A 15,436-nucleotide genomic window follows, 5' to 3' on the forward strand; every position below is an offset into this window, starting at 1 on the left:
CAACTGAGAACGTGCGCGCGCACACACACATACACACAAAGAGAATAAAACTATTTTCCATGTTGATGTTGTCCCAGATTTTTGCACTGTATTTCAAGAGGAAGATGGCTTTGCTGTGCACAAGACCATGGTGCCCAGGGTTGCGTAAGCCATCGATCCAAGCAGATGGAGAAGAATTAATGGATTCTCAAAGCCAGCTTCACCACTGCAGGTGTCATCAGGAAATTTGCTGCTGCCTAAAGACAGGGACAAAGATAATAAAACCGAGAGATAGAGAGAGAGAGAGAGAGAGGGGAGCAGTCAATCCTTTTAGGTCACCTCCTGGGGGCAGATAACCCCCTGTGTTGTCTGAGTATGAGTGCAAGCTGTTAATAACTTTCCCTAGGTGGTAGGACTGAATTTGTGGATTTGTAGAGTGTTAAAATGGAACTCCCCCCAACCCAGTTTAATTATAGTAAAATAATCTCTAATTTTTTGCATCATTCAGACTCACACAGATATCTGTGTTTCTATAGCAGTTTCTCTATTTCTTCCTTTAAAACACTCTTCACTCATTATCAAATCTCCCTTAGGAACATATGTTGGCTTCCTAAAGGTATTTCTTTGACAAGGAAATTTCAGTGTAGTTTAGCAAACTGCCTCCCAAACTCTTGCCTAAAAAGAAATTCTTTTTTTTATTAAAAAAAAAAAAATTAAAGGAAAATTAGTCCTTTAATGAAGTCTAGAAATTACAGTGGTATTTAAAATAATATCAGACAGTTTGGTTTTCTTCATCAAGGAATGAATATTTCATGCATCAGTTTGACTCTGAAGAAAATATACACTGATCCATAAGGCCAGATCAAAGTAGTCTACATGCACTTTAACTTATATATTGTACATCAACTATACTTCAGTTTTTAATGGTTTTTTAAAAAGTAGCTTACGTGGGAAAATGACAGAATGAAAAGCTGGTGGGCGGTCAGAAAGGTCAGTAGGTGTGTATTGTAACCAGTGGGTAGCCAGACCTCAGGGCCAGCTGAACCAAAGCAGCTGACTCACTGTCCTCACACCTCCCAAGCCTGAATATCCATTTGAGGTCCTACTAATATTAACTTCAAATGACAGTGGCTCTTGGCATCCCCAGTGTAATGCCAGGATGCTATCGCTCCTCCCAAATCTTCCCTGGTTATTTCTGGGAGCCTTCAGAGTGATGTCTCAGGCATGTCCTATCAAATCTACCCACATTTCCCTGCTCCTGCTGTCCCTTCAGGATATCATACCTGCCTTTGCTGCTCCCTAGTGTGGGACAAAGAAAGGCCATGTCAAGACCTTCCCAGAACCACAGGACATGAGATGTCATGTCACTGCTGGGTCCTAGAGGGTGGGGAAGCGCAACATGGCCTCTTGCTAATTTCAGGGCACCTCTCTGTCACTGAGGCCTGAAAACTTACGGCAAGATTCTCTGAAAATCACCTGTGAGAAGGGTTCTTTCCGCTTCCAGCTCAACTTCTTTCTCCAGTGGGGCCTTCCAGCTAGGTCAAGGGGCTAGATGGAGAACAGGTACACACCAAGGCCATCTCTTTCCACCATCCTTGTTTTCATTCCTCCTTTTCTCTCTGTAAAAGAAGAAAGAGAAAAAAATAAAAACTCTCTCCTCCTTCAGTTAAAAAAAAAAGGCTCTAGAATATCAACTCTATCAGTAAGGATAGGCCATGTTCAGTTCAGTTCAGTTCAGTTGCTCAGTCGTCTCCGACTCTTTGCGACCCCATGAATTGCAGCACGCCAGGCCTCTCTGTTCATCACCAACTCCCGGAGTTCACCCAAACCCATGTCCATCGAGTCAGTGATGCCATCCAACCATCTCATCCTCTGTCATCCCCTTCTCCTCCTGCCCTCAATCCGACCCACCATTAGGGTCTTTTCCAATGAGTCAACATTTCGCATGAGGTGGCCAAAGGATTGGAGTTTCAGCTTCAACATCAGTCCCTCCAATGAACACCCAGGATTGATCTCCTTTAGGATGGAGTGATTGGATCTCCTTGCAGTCCAAGGGACTCTCATGAGTTTTCTCCAACACCACAGTTCAAAAGCATCAATTCTGCGGTGCTCAGCTTTCTTCACCGTCCAACTCTCACATCCATACATGACCACTGGAAAAAACATAGCCTTGACTAGACGGACTTTTGTTGGCAAAGTAACGTCTCTGCTTTTAAACATACTATCTACGTTGGCATATCCTTCCTTCCAAGGAGTCAGTTCAGTTGCTCATTCATGTCCGACTCTTTGCGACCCCATGAACTGCAGCACGCCAGGCCTCTCTGTCCATCACCAACTCCCGGAGTCTTCCCAAACCCATGTCCAACAAGTCGGTGATGCCATCCAAACATCCCATCCTCTGTCGTTCCCCTCTCCTCCCGCCCCCAATCCTACCCAGCATTAGGGTCTTTTCCAGTGAGTCAACCCTTCGCATGAAGTGGCCAAAGTATTGGAGTTTCAGCTTCAACATCAGTCCTTCCAATGAACACCCAGGATTGATCTCTTTTAGGATGGATTGATTGGATCTCCTTGCAGTCCAAGGGACTCTCAAGGGTCTTCCCCAACACCACAGTTCAAAAGCATCAATTCTGCGGTGCTCAGCTTTCTTCACTGTCCAACTCTCACATCCATACATGACCACTGGAAAAACCATAGCCTTGACTAGACGGACTTTTGTTGGCAAAGTAATGTCTCTGCTTTTAAATATGCTATCTAGGTTGGCCATAACCTTCCTTCCAAGGAGTAAGCGTCTTCTAATTTCATGGCTGCAGTCACCATCAGCAGTGATTCTGGAGCCCCAAAAAATAAAGTCTGACACTGTTTCCACTGTTTCCCCATCTATTTCCCATGGAGTGACGGGACCAGATGCCGTCACTGGCATCTGGTGATCTTAGTTTTCTGAATGTTGAGCTTTAAGCCAACTTTTTGACTCTCCTCTTTCACTTTCATCAAGAGGCTCTTTAGTTCTTCTTCACTTTCTGCCATAAGGGTGGTGTCATCTGCATATCTGAGGTTCTTGATATTTCTCCCGGCAATCTTGATTCCAGCTTGTGTTTCTTCCAGCCCAGCGTTTCTCATGATGTACTCTGCATATAAGTTAAATAAGCAGGGTGACAATATACAGCCTTGACGTTCCTATTTGGAACCAGTCTGTTGTTCCCTGTCCAGTTCTAACTGTTGCTTCCTGACCTGCATACAGGTTTCTCAAGAGACAGGTCAGATGGTCTGGTATTCCCATCTCTTTCAGAATTTTCCACAGTTTATTGTGATCCACACAGTCAAAGGCTTTGGCATAGTCAATAAAGCAGAAATAAATGTTTTTCTGGAACTCTCGTGCTTTTTCGATGATCCAGTGGATGTTGCCAATTTGATCTCTGGTTCCTCTGCCTTTCCTAAAACCAGCTTGAATATCTGGAAGTTCATGGTTCACATATTGCTGAAGTCTGGCTTGGAGAATTTTGAGCATTACTTTACTAGCGTGTGAGATGAGTGCAATTGTGTGGTAGTTTGAGCATTCTTTGGCATTGTCTTTTTTTGGGATTGGAACGAAAACTGACCTTTTCCAGTCCTGTGGCCACTGCTGAGTTTTCCAAATTTGCTGGCATATCGAGTGCAGCACTTTCACAGCATCACCTTTGAGGATTTGAAATAGCTCAACTGGAATTCCATCACCTCCACTAGCTTTGTTCGTAGTGATGCTTTCTAAGGCCCACTTGACTTCATATTCCAGGATGTCTGGCTCTAGGTGAGTGATCACACCATCGTGATTATCTGGGTCATGAAGATCTTCTTTGTACAGTTCTTCTGTGTATTCTTGCCACCTCTTCTTAATATCTTCTGCTTCTGTTAGGTCCATACCATTTCTGTCCTTTATCGAGCCTATCTTTGCATGAAATGTTCCTTTGGTATCTCTAATTTTCTTGAAGAGATCTCTAGTCTTTCCCAATCTGTTGTTTTCCTCTATTTCTTCGCACTGATCGCTGAGGAAGGCTTTCTTATCTCTCCTTGCTATTCTTTGGAACTCTGCATTTAGATGGGAATATCGTTCCTTTTCTCCTTTGCTTTTCGCTTCTCTTCTCTTCCCAGCTATCTGTAAGGACTCCTCAGACAGCCGTTTTGCCTTTTTGCATTTCTTTTCCATGGGGATTTTCTTGATCCCTGTCTCCTGTACAATGTCACAAACCTCTGTCCATAGTTCGTCAGGCACTGTCTATCAGATCTAGTCCCTTAAATCTATTTGTCACTTCTACTGTATACTCATAAGGGATTTGATCTAGGTCATACCTGAATGGACTAATGGTTTTCCCTACTTTCTTCAATTTAAGTCTGAATTTGGCAATAAGCAGTTCATGATCTGAGCCACAGTCTTCTCCTGGTATTGTTTTTGCTGACTGTATAGAGCTTCTCCATCTTTGGCTGCAAAGAATATAATCAATCTGATTTCAGTGTTGACCATCTGGTGATGTCCACATGTAGAGTCTTCTCTTGTGTTGTTGGAAGAGGGTGTTTGCTATTACCAGTGTGTTCTCTTGGCAAAACTCTATTAGCCTTTGCCCTGCTTCATTCTGTACTCCAAGGCCAAATTTGCCTGTTACGCAAGGTGTTTCTTGACTTCCTACTTTTGCATTCCAGTCCCCTATAATGAAAAGGACATCTTTTTTGGATGTTAGTGCTTGAAGGTCTTGTAGGTCTTCATTGAATCGTTCAAGTTCAGCTTCTTCAGCATTACTGGTCGGGGCATAGACTTGGATTACTGTGATATTGAATGGTTTGCCTTGGAAACGAACAGAGATCATTCTGTCGTTTTTGAGATTGCATCTAAGTACTGCCTTTCGGACTCTTTTGTTGACCATGATGGCTACTCCATTTCTTCTAAGGGATTCCTGCCCACAGTAGTAGATATAATGGTCATCTGAGTTAAATTCACCCATTCCAGTCCATCTTAGTTCGCTGATTCCTAGAATGTCAACGTTCACTCTTGCCATCTCCTGTTTGACCATTTCCAATTTGCCTTGATTTATGGACCTAACTTTCCAGGCCATGTTATGCAGCAGTAACAAACCAAAATTAACAGTGGAGTAGCAGCAAAAGTATATTCCTTGAGCCTCCTGTGTGTTCAGTGCAGGCAGTCAGGGGGTTTCTCTACTCACCTGGGTTACCTAGGAAACCAAGCTGACGGAGGTATCATCTTAACATGCTCCCCTGGCTTCTGTGGCCCAGCAGCTGCTCCATGTGACACAAGTCACCTCTAAATGCATTTCATCAGCCAAAGTGTCACAGGTGTGCCCAAACTCAAGAAAACAGAAAAGTACAATCTTACCATGTGCTTGGAAGGAAGAGAAGCAAAATAGCTGTGAACAGCCTGATGCCATCAAATATAGCTGTTGACCCCCTGTCAGGGGCACACATAGCCAAACTCTGAACCCAGGTTGGGGCTCAGCCAGAACGCTTGCCATAGGAGATTGGTGAGGTCACTTACTTTGGGAATTCCAGATGTCACCCTGACTGTGTAGGTGCCTGTTTTGTAGGCCCTATGTAACCTGTGGGACCAGGAGGCCCCCATGCAACTGGGAAGAGAAATGCTGCCATATTCAAAAGCTTATTTTCAAAGCCTCCCCAAAGTACAGATGTTTTATTTAAAAATAGAATTTTATCCAGAAAAAGCGATGGATTTTTCACTTCCTAGAGCATGTAGTGAAGCCATCACACAGAGACTCGTGAGTTATCACTCGGTCGTCAAAGTCCAGGCACTGTGGTCAAGTCTTTAAATACACTGCCTCTTATCTTCTCAACTACTCTTTGAGGAAGATACCCCATTTTGTGGTTGAGAATTAAAGAAATTAATAATTTGTTCATGGAGAATCCCCTGGTGGCCTGGTGGTTAGGATTCTACACTTTCATTGCCACAGCTTGGGGTTCAATCACTGCTCAGGAAACTGAGATCCTGCAAGCCTAATAATAATAATAATAAATTTTTTCATGTTCATCATCTCGTGTCTTGCTTCAGTTTGCTCTCATTGGTACATTTTGTCCTTTAACAAGCCCTATTTTGTTCTTCCTTTCTTTCTCCCTTGGTCTCCCCATTTTATTGTTACTGCTGTTTGCTTGCTTGTTGTCCAAAGGACAAATAACCCAGCCAATCCCAAGCTTTCCTTCTGATTGATTGGCATTTTCTTCTTGGGCCTCCTGTTTGACTCCACCCACTTCATCCTGATATTGCAGGTGAAAGACACCTTCTCGCCATCAGCTGCCTCAGAGCAGGTCAACCCCAGGTCCACCAGGCTTCCTTGTGTGTCGGTGGGACATCTAAGGTACAAATATTTGAGGTGAGCAGGCCAACTACTAATGTCTAAAGGGGCCAACCAGGGATTTAAATGACTTACCGAGCTGTCAGTGGTGAGGACTTGGGAGTAGGAGGAAGGGGAGGAAGTCTGGTGAGCCCACAGTTAACCCAAAGAAGGTAAGACTGATTGGTGACATAATAGGAAATCTGGGCTAAGTTGCCAGATCTGACTTTCATGAAAAGTCATAAACCCAGATTTTTATATATGAAATTCCTCAATCATTAAATATCAACTTAAACTTAAAAATATTTACACAAGTCATTTTGGAATGTATACCATTGTTTGGGGTAATTTACTCAAAATAAACAATATTTTAAAATATATCTGTTAGAGAATGAACTTATGGTTGCCAAGGGGAAGAATGGGGGGAGGAGATAGCTGGGGAGTTTGGGATGGACATGTATACACTACTATATTTAAAATGGATAGCCAACAAGGACCTACTGTATAGCATCTGGAACTCTGCTCAGTGTTATATAACAACCTGGATGGGAGGGAAGTTTGAGGGACACTGGATACGTATATATGTATGACTAAATTCCCTTACCGTCCATCTGAAACCATCACAACGTTGTTGATAGGCTATACTCCCATATAAAATTAAAAAGTTAAAAAAAATATGTCTGCAAGTAAATGTTTGACTCTCCAATTTTCAGTGTGCAGCTTCTCTTTTGAGCAATGAACAAATAATGGAGTACACACACTCAGGCACACATACACACATACTTGAAAACATCTAGAACAAGAAGTCACTTAGGACACTTAATAACAGAACAGAATTTTCAACAATACCCATTAGAAAAGGAAGTAAAATAAAAGTTAAGAGGTATGAGGAAAGCCATTTCACAGAGAGGAATAGGAGATCAGAAACTCAGGAGCCAGAAGCGTGAATGCTGACCCTGCCAGGACTCTATGGGGCCACAGAGAAGTGGCGGGTCCTACTTCCTCAATGTCTTCATCTTGAAACAGGTATTTTTTAAAAAAATTAAGACCAACCTGCTGCAAAGGGTTTTGTAAAACACGAATAAAAACTTACAGGACTTTCATATCAAACTTCCTCAGACTGACTACAAAAGGAACAGTCCTTGGAATTTTAGACTGTTAGGGGTGCAAAAGACCCTCATCGGAAAAGACCCTGATGCTAGGAAGGATTGAGGGCAGGAGGAGAAGGGGACAACAGAGGATGAGATGATTGGATGGCATCATCGACTCAATGGACTTGAGTTTGAGCAAGCTCCATGAGATAGCGAAGGACAGGGAAGCCTGGTGTGCTGCAGTCCACAGGGTCTCAAAGAGTCAGACAGGACGAAGCAACTGAACAGTAACAACAAACGGACGCAAGGTCTTATAAATCGTCCTGAACCATGTCCTCATTTTACACCTGAGGGATGCAAGGCCTGGACCAGACCACACTTCTGGAAACCATGCAAGCCTGGCGGAGAGAGGGAGCAGGAGTAGAACCAAGATGGAAGAGCCGGGAAAGAGAGCCTCAGGGGATGCAAGTGTGAAGTCTGGTTCACCCCTTACAAAGCATATAGCTCTCACTGTCTCCTCCTCTGAATATCATGGGGATAATACCCTGTTCCAGCCTGCAGGTAGGGAAACTGCCAGGATGAGAGGAGATGAATGCAAGAGAACTTGCGCAAATTGGAAGGCATTATTCCAATGTTAGCTTGCTTCCTTTGTCTCCATTGAGCTCCCACCCCGACTCTTCCTCAACCACAGCCTTTATCCCCCTGTGCTGAAAACTGCCCATCAACCTGCACATCTTCCCCAACTTTCTGAGCTCTCTCAGGGCCAAGGGCTTCATCTAATCGTGTTTAGTGCAGCCAGGAGCCCCTTGATGAATGTTTGCTGAATGTGCTGTGCTGTGCCAAGTCGCTTCAGCCATGTCTGAATCTGCGACCCTATGGACCGTAGCTCACCAGGTGAATGTAGAAACCTCTAAATCTCCAAATCTGCAACCCAAAAGACCAAAGTTAAACTAAAAATGTGTGCGCTTTTAGAGTCTCACTATTAATAAGGCGATTCTTTGCGTTCCCATGGGCTGCACCCCTTCAGGTTCCTCTGTCCATGGGATTTCCCAGGCAAGAATACTGGAGTGGATGGCCATTTCCTTCTCCGGGGGATCTTCCTGACCCAGGGGTCGAACCTGCATCTCCTGAGTCTCCTATATTGGCAGGCGGATTCTTTATCACTACTAGCACCACCTGGGCAGCCCCTAATCATAAATTTGTAAGCAAAACCTTTCTGAGAAATATTCACAGCTTATAGATCTATAACACAATAGTCATTTTGTGGGGACTCTATTGAGTGATGTGGAGGGGATAAGGGGTGGAGACAGGAGGGGGTTGGGAGGGAGACAGAGGAAGAAATGACTATAATTCAGGATGTTTCTAAGCCCCTAACTTTCCAGGTTCCTGTCTTTTCGAAAATTATAGATCCACCTAGAATCGAGCTTTCAGGTCTAACTAACACCTGCGTGTCTGTGGAGTTAGTCATCTGACATGATGACAATTCAGACACTCACTCCAGTGTCCAAGACCTGGGTTTCTCGCGGGAGTCCCAAATTAACCTGCTGCTAGGTATGGACATTTGCAAAGCTCCCCTTTATTTAACTGAGCATTAACACCTACTTTATCTCCTACCACATCATCTGCCACAGTCAAAAAGTGGCAGCATAAATTCAAATTTCAAGGAAACAAAAAAAAATATTGCACAGGAATTCCCCTTTAATGTATGACCTTAAGAAAATTCCTTTGCTCTCTGTCTTCTGGATAGGGTAAACAGGGGTAGAGAGGAGTAAGAAATGACTGAATTTCTGTGGACCCAAAAGGCCAACAAAGATAATTTGGGTATGGGATTTTACAGGCAAGAGTACTGGAATGGGTTGCCATTTCCTTCTCCAGGGGATCTTCCCAACCCAGGGATTGAACCGGGGTCTCCTGCATTGCAGGCAGACACTTTACCATCTGAGCCACCAGGGAAGTCCTGGGTAGGTACTATCCTGTACCTATTTTGGCCACCTGATGCGAACAGCTGACTCATTGGAAAAGACCCTGATACTGGGTAAGATTGAAGGCAGAAGGAGAAGAGGGCAACAAAGGATGAGATGGTTGGATGGCATGACTGATTCAACGGACATGAACTTGGGCAGACTCCAGGAGATGGTGAGGGACAAGGAAACCTGGCGTGCTGCAGTCCATGGGGTCACAAAGAGTCGGACACAACTTGGTGACTGAACAATGACAACAACTATCCTGTACCCTACACATTTTGGAGCACTTCAAATTCAAAGATCTTGGTAATTTTTCAGATTCAAATTCTGAAAGTTTGAAATTTTTATTAGTATTATTTCCACATCGGAAGAAGCAATGTATTCTTTGCCAAAATATATGTAAAATCCTCCCTCTCCAGCAAATTTTCTGCCCATCTAATAATCAGCTTTTATGTAGTACCTATTTATACGTTCTAGACAAATGTTAAACTACTTTGAAATCTGGAAATTTTTAAAAAACTTAAGAAATGATGTTTATTCCAAACAGACAGCAGTTTCCATTGCAAGCAAATGCAAACCATGATCTTTAAATCAGAAGATGAAGAAAAACTAATAAAATTACATTCTGTCCCAGGGAATTTGGGCTTTATATATAGGCCAAATAATTAATGTAAACCTCCTTAAAGATTCATCCAAGGCTTATTAAGCATCTAAAATGTGCCACTGTTTTAGATATTGAGGATTAACAACAAACAAGGCAGACAAAAATTCCTGCCCATATGGAGCTTACATTCTAGCAGGAAGAGAAACAAACTTCTGAGTAAACTTACTGGTAAAATGGATGTTTTACTAGCAGATGTTGACGAGAGCTGTGTTTGACTGCATTCAAGGCCCTAATTCTTTACCCTACCTCTATCCATTCCCTCTGTCATGTTTTCTGCAGTGAGCTAGGCTTCCTTCTTTCATTGTGACTTGATTCGATCAGGTCTGGCCATGTGACCTGATTTGGCCAGTAGAATAAGGTAGAAGTGCAGGGTACCAGCTCCTGACTCTAGTAAAACATAGAGCACCAGAGCTCTTCATGATTCCCACACCCTTCTTGCTCCTCTGTCATTGCCATGGGAAGAAGGTACCTGAAATGGTCTGCCAGTCTCAGAAGGATAAAAGACATGGAGCAGAGCTGTTTCAGCTAAACTTCCTCAGCCAAACCTAGTCTAAAGCAGAGCTCCAGGAGACCCTGAGATGCATGCTTAAGCTGAGCCAGCATTAGAAGGGCCACCAACGTGCCCTACCTAGAGGAGCTGATCTCCTACTAACCCACAGGGGCATGAGCTATACTAATAAATAGCTGTTTTTTGGTGTTGAGTTTTTTGGGGTTGTTTGTTACACCTCAATAACTAACCAATACAAGTACTAAAGGGTAGTCAAAACAGTAAAGAGAGATAAGAGAGTACGTAGGTAGTAGTAATGGGGGAGTCCATTTCAAATAATTTTCTTGAATATAGCTATTTTTAAAATCTAACATATTATTCTAAAAACACTCTCTTTCTAAGAATCGAGAGGTTCTTATATTCTTTACTTAATATCCTCATCACATATTTGACACTCTCATGTTAGTACCACTTGGGTCCAAGCAAACTGCTGCTTTGTTTGGTAGGAGAAGCAGAGCAGAAATTAACACCCATTTCCAGTTCCAACCCAGCTGCACATTCTCGGTATTTCTCATGTTTGAAGTACAGTGTGTGAACTTATGTTCTTCTTTTATGTGGCATTCTACAACTCTTCTAAAATCTTACCCAGAAACACTCTTTCCTAATTTTTCCCAGTCACTTCAAGTTTAAAGGCAGAAGTTTTTTCCAACATAAGTCTACTGGCAAGTTTAGCAGATAAAACTCTTCCAACACAATCCTTGAAGTAAGGAGATCACATTTCAAAGGTTCTTTTCAATGTTTTTTTGGAGCATGTAGGATCTTAGTTTCCCAACCAGGGATAAAATCCACACCCCTTGCATTGGGAGTACAGAGTCTTAACCACAAAGCCTTTCCAAATTAGCTATCCCACCTTCAAGCAAGATGAACACTAGTTCCACTGATCACTTTGGCTTTCTTCCTGAAAATGAGACCAGAGGGTTCCTGCCCAGCTTTGATTTCCCATTTCATACAAATTCTAACCAGTCCCATTCTATTTCATCACAAAATGAACACTCTGATGGAAATGAAGTCACAAGTTTCAGTTCAGGGTTCAGAAAGACTCCAGTGGCTAAAATTGGCCCCAAAGCCCTGTGGCTTTCCTGGTGGCTCAGTGGTAAAGAATCTGCGTGCCAATGCAGGAGACACTGGCCCGATCCCTGGGTCAGGAAGGTCCCCTGGAGAAAGAAATGGCAACCCACTCCAGTATTCTTGCCTGGGAAATCCCATGGACAGACAGGCTAGTCTATGGGGTCGAAAAAGAGTTGGACAGGACTTAGCAACTAAACAAGAACAACAGACTTGAGCTGAAGTTGATGAATGCATGGAGACAGAGGGAAAAAAATTCCTCTCCATTCCTTGTCTTCTAGGGAGTTACCTGTTGGTGGCTCCAGCAGACTGGTGGAAAGGTTTGAGAGCGTCTTGATTAAGGTATTTTCAAGGGCTCCTAAATCTTCTGTCTTAAAGTTTCCCTTTCCTTCGTTGAGATCATATTCCAAGAGTTGTTATGATCTTGGGAAGATCACTTAACCTCTCTGAGATTCAAATTCCTTACTGGTAAAATAAGAATTGAAGGTCCTCTCTGTTCTAAACAGTCTATCATTTACGTATACATGTTTAAACTACTGATTTCAAACTAGTGACAACTTTCAGTCTGCTACAGGCTATAGCAGCTGGCTGAGTTATTTTAATGAAATGAATTAGATTAGATCTTTCATCGATCACTTTGAAGTCTTAGCAGTCCTCCTCACCTCTTTTTTTATGTTCAACCTTACAACTTTAACAAGGAACAACCAAAATGAAAACAGTAAGGATTTCAAAATTCTCTTCAGGTCCAACTATTGGGCTTTTTAGATTCCCTGACAAAGTGATAAACTGTGAGTTCTCTAAGAGAGCATCCTAAGTCTTCAGCAGGACACTTCCATTCTACTATCTTACGTTGTGCCCAGGCTGATAAAAATTTCCTCTGTGAACTGAGTTTCTCCAAGCCTGACCTAATAGCTACCGGTTCTCAAATCAATTGCTATTCACACGCAAACATCTGCACACATCAAGTCAATTTAAACATCATGCTGTGGGCTCCTGACACGAAGACAGAACCACCAGCTGCCGGGGCACAGCCCTGAATTGGGGACACAAACCCCATTTTCCTATGTAAATTGGCCTGGGCGCTGCTTCGGGCCCCCCAACAAAAGGGGACGATCCTTTTTAATGGGGCCATCTGGCCGTCCCCCGGCCTCAGAGACACCTCTGGGATGGGGGGTAGGGATGAGGAGAGCGGGAGTGATCTTCGGGGGGCCACAAGGTAGCTCGGTAGCACGCAGCTGTCACCCCGACCCCTGGGGTCCGTTCCCCAGAGGGGCCGGCAGATTCGCCCTCCGGGTCCGGGGCGCCTGAAGGTCTTGCAGCGCACTCCCGAGATGGGGGAGGGTGCGCTTTGTTCCCGGGCCCCAAGGGGGCGAGGCGCCACGGCCTCGGGCAGAGTCACCGCTCCGTCCCCGGGGCCCCAGGGCAGCTCCTGGCGGGCGGCTAGCAGCCGCGGCCGCCTCCATAGCAACCGCGTGGGAGCTCCGCGAACCGAGAAAGAGGAGCCCGGGAGGAAGGCGGGGAGCAGAGGAGAGGGATAACGGGGGGAGGAGCGGAGAGGGGAGGGGTTCCAGGGAGGAACGGAGGAGGAAAGAGGTGGGGGAGCCCGGAGAAGGCGCGCACGGAGGGAGCAGAGGAGGAAGAGGGAGGGGAGGGGAGGGGAAGGGGAGGGGAAGGGGAGAGGATGGGGATCTGGAGGAAAAGCGGAGGGGAGCGGGGAGGAGAGGGGAGCAGGAAGAAGGGCCCAGGCGAGGAAAGAAGGAAGGGAGAGGGAGCGTGGGTGGGGGGCAGGGAGAAGGAGTGCGGGGAGGAGGGGAACGGGAGGAGCCCGGAGCCGCCGGGATGGGGAGGGGAGAGCGCTGGGAGGGGGAGGCCGGGAGGAGGGGAGCTGGGGGGGAAAGGAGCCGGGGAGGAGGGCGCGGCCCAGCCCTCCAGGGCACGGTGCCCCGGGGAGCTCGGCGGCCGAATTCCTGCCCCCGCGCCTCTGGGCGGGAGGAGGGGCGGGAGCCGGCAGCCGAGCGCTGGCGCGGGCGGGGACCGCGGCCGGCGGGCGGGAGGCCGCGCGGGGAGGAGCTCCGGGGGCCGGGGCGCCGTCCACCCCAGCCCGCGGGGAGCGCCCCGGGAGCGAACCGGGACTCTCCCCTTCCCCCGAGGCTAGAGGGCCCCTCTCCAGCTGCGCTGACCTTCCCAGCCCCCGAGAGCCGCCCGCAGTTTTCCAGGGATGAGCAAACCCTCTTCCCCAAGGGCTGTAAACCTGAAGCGCTCTTCCGAAAGCAAAGTTCTTAGCTAAGACTCGCTCTCACCCAGGGTTCTCACCAGAGAATAGTGTGTTACAAAACTATTAGAAAGTTGATGCGGAGCTTAGAGTCCTTTTCTCCCTACCCCACCCCTACCCCCAAAAGGAGGGGCCTCTTGGAAAGGATGTCTTGCCAATATTAAGCTTGAGAAATTGACAATCTGGATGGAATGCTGACATCCAGCTGAAAAGTTTGGGGAAAAGCCAAGTCACAAACACCAGCTTTCTTAAGTACTCTGCTGAGCACCAGATTGTACGAGACACTTCACAAAGTTGGCGGAATGGACTTGATCCTTGCTCTCGAAGAGCTGACCACAAAAATGGACTACCATTACACTCTGAGAAGCATTTTTGAATAGTGAAAAGCGTTTTGAATAATACGTCTCATGATGGAGCATTAAATGTGAAAAAAAGAAAAAAAATTTAGACAGTATTTCAAAAAAATCAATAGATATAAGTGCTGTATATTTTAATTTTAAAAACCATTCTACAAAGGAAAGGAAAGGAAAATAAACTTTGGGACATTCTCAGCTAACTTGGCCTATGGGAAAATGAAAATAAACCTAATTGAAAAAACAGTGCTCACCATAAATAGGTTTAGCTTTGCAGGCAGGGAACATGGTTTAAGAAGAAAAAAAAAAGCCAGGAAATTCACCAATCAAATGTAAGATTGTCCATGTTTCATAAAACAAAGGTCAAAGAATCCTGTCAAGCCTTAGAGAACACTTTCTGTGTAGATAGCCAGGGCTTTGGTTTTGTTGTTTGTTCTGAAAACCCTAATCTGTAACTCTTGTTTTCAGGTATTAGTCAGAGGAATATTCTCTGGTTTCTTTTACCCACATATGCCCAAATTAGGTATCAAATTAAAAGAAACAGGAAGACTTGTAGGTTTGTAATTGTACAATATCCCATCTGGTTTCAACTCTTTGACCAAAAAGAAAAGATAAAAATGTTGGCAAACATCCAAGTATATCTATTCTAAATGTTAACTTATTTTGACATAAAATGAATGACTTCTAGTCTTTACTTCCCAACTAGTTGGTATGTAATAGTTTTTGAGGGTTCACCGCATTCCAGGCATTATTCTCAGCAATTTATAGACATTAGCATTTTATTTAATCTTGTTAAACATAGAAAGTAAATATTAATATTATCCCATTCTGTGGATGAAGAAACTGAGGCTTAGAGAGGGCATAAAACATGTGCAGATCCTGACAACTGTAATCAGAAAGATTGGGATGAAGACCCACCAAGCCATCTGTCACTGAGCAGTTTGTTCACTGACCACACATTCCTCAAGGGTGGGATTTCTCTTACATCTCATCTAGAATAATACTGAATATAACTATGGATCAATATGTGTATGGGTTAACTGAATTTCTCAATTTCATCTAGTTTTTCTGGCATTAGATAGACAGGAAAATTCACAAGTTATTATTGTCTTTATTTCTTAAGTGTTCCTCTAATAAATCTTGGTACTATATTGTAAACTTTAGAAATATAAAAA

The 15,436-nt window shown here is 44.5% G+C and overlaps 1 pseudogene; it reads left to right on the plus strand.

The window, feature by feature from the left end:
- The window catches only part of LOC145510763 (peptidyl-prolyl cis-trans isomerase FKBP4-like), a 32,130-nt pseudogene extending 18,956 nt beyond the window's left edge, over positions 1 to 13,174 (plus strand).
- The last annotated feature ends 2,262 nt before the right edge of the window (positions 13,175 to 15,436 follow it).

This window comes from Giraffa tippelskirchi, chromosome 6 (genome assembly GCF_054371585.1).
Source record: "Giraffa tippelskirchi isolate mGirTip1 chromosome 6, T2T-mGirTip1v1.2.pri, whole genome shotgun sequence".
Lineage (NCBI taxonomy): Eukaryota > Metazoa > Chordata > Mammalia > Artiodactyla > Giraffidae > Giraffa > Giraffa tippelskirchi.